The sequence below is a fragment of the Carya illinoinensis genome, chromosome 14, assembly GCF_018687715.1.
Source record: "Carya illinoinensis cultivar Pawnee chromosome 14, C.illinoinensisPawnee_v1, whole genome shotgun sequence".
In the NCBI taxonomy this organism is placed as follows: Eukaryota; Viridiplantae; Streptophyta; class Magnoliopsida; order Fagales; family Juglandaceae; genus Carya; species Carya illinoinensis.
Genome location: NC_056765.1, coordinates 16,501,559 through 16,503,879, shown reverse-complemented (window position 1 = coordinate 16,503,879; position 2,321 = coordinate 16,501,559).

Here is a 2,321-nt window from a genome sequence, read left to right as displayed (position 1 = left end):
GCTGCTGCAGGATAGGCACCGGGCTCTCGCCGCAAATCTAGAAACTCAGCAATAACGCGGGGAGAGAATATAATACTCACTCCCCGGACCACTAAGTTATAGCATAGAGCATCACCAGGCTGCTCACCCATGGCACGGTAAAACTCACCGACCATCTCAGGATATGCTGTGCCCCTCTGTCGACAGATCGGGGTCCATTCACGATCGGTGATGATGTCATGTATGCTCCGCCCCTCCCAAGTGAGGTCACGGAAGTCACCTAGAATGATCTCCCGCTCAACTAGTATAGGCCTGACGGCCGGCTGAGAAGGAGATACGGAGGTACTTTCTACTGTCTGGGGTCTGGAACGTTTTCTTCCGCTGCTGCTTGCCATTAGTATACTGTTGATGTATAAAAGATATATGTGATCTAATTAAATTGAATTAGAGGAATGATGATGTTGTGCTATCATGGTTGACAACTGCTTATTCGAATGGCCTTTAATTCCATTCGAATTAAATTATTTCATTCGAATGAAATTAAAGGCCATTCGAATGAACATAAAATTAATTCGAATGACCTCAGATAACTCCATTCGAATTAGCCTAAAATCCATTCGAATAAAATTATATCCCATTCGAATGAACATAAATTTAATTCGAATGGACTTGACTTCAATTCGAATGGAATTTATATTCATTCGAACGGACCTGAGCCAAACAGACATGGCTGAGTCAACTCAGAACCGAACCGACACATTCTTTTTTATGAAGGAATCCAATATTTTAATCGGTAGAAATGATTTAGGAGTAAATCCCTATCATTTCTACCGATTATAGTTGTGTCATTTGCCCCCAAAACAACAAAATGGGGCCGGATTGATTCAAAATCCGACCCCCCCAAAACTAACTAAAAAAATAATAAAAATAAAGCACATTTAACCCATACCTCTTGTTCTAGGAGATTTGAGGAGTTGGTCGGAGTTGGTGGCGGCATTGTGGCTGCTAACGGCGGAGGAATCGAAGAGTTCGAATGAGAGGAGGCACGAAATGAACGGAGAAGAAACTGGTTCACGGCTTAAATATCGTGATTTCGTTCGAACGAAAGTATAATTAGTTTGAATTAAAAGGGTATAAGTTCGAATTAGAAGGGTATAAGTTCGAATGAATTATATAATAGTTCATAAAAAAAAATATATATATATATATATATAAGTACAAGAGGTAAAACAATTGAGAAGTATTAGTAATAATAGTATATAATACAGAGTATACTAGTACTAATAAAAAATTTAGTTCCAAGTATATATAATAATATATATTAGATAATTATATATCGATAGTATAGAGTTTTATACTAGTTACTTATATATATTGTAAGTATCTAGTATATATATATGTAATAGTATATATTATGGATTAGATGAGTATAAAATAGTATTGTCTAAAGCATTGCATTATAAAGTAAATATAGTAAGTATATAGTAAAACATTGCATTAATTATATGTATAAAAAACATATTTCTAATATATTTAGTTTGTATATTAATAATAAACCAAGTACTTGGACTATATTATAAAGTATTACAGTATTATTAGTTTTCATATTTTGATGGTATCTATACTTTAATATCACTTAGTATTATACTATTAGTGATACTTAGTATTATACTTATAGTGATACTAACTTATAAGTATAACACTATTAGTGATTGTAAATAAAATATTATAGATTGATAAGAAACTTAGTATTATGATATTAGTGACACTTAGTATTATATAGTCTATATAATTTTTACATATACACATAATAATATTGGGTGTATTATGTGTATAGTTATATATTTATCTAATTATATGTTCGAACTAATATAATGTTAGTTCGAATAGAGATAATTCATGTTCGAACGAATTTTTTTTGTTTGGAGGAAAAATTCGCACCAAGTTATCAGTATATGCTGGAGAATATTCCTTTTTCTGTTCGAACTGGAAAAATATTAATTCGAACAGGAAAAAATTGTGGAAAAAATTAGCGGTATTTTGGATTTTCGCGTTCGAACTGGTTAAAATTTAGTTCGAACTGAAATGCACATATTATTAATCCGATCCTTTCACTTCATTTTCACTCGGATTGAAGATTGAGAAAAGGAGAGAGAGCGTGGCAGAGGCTGTGAGAGAGTGTTGTGGAGAGAGAGAGCTTGAAAGCTTTGAGAGAGAAGAGATTCTTGAGAGAGAAAGGAGAAGGACAAGAGGTAAGTTGTGTTTTTTTGTATTTTTCATTCCGATTTTCGTTTACAAATATATATAGAGTTTTTGCATTTATTTGTTGGGATAGAACAACA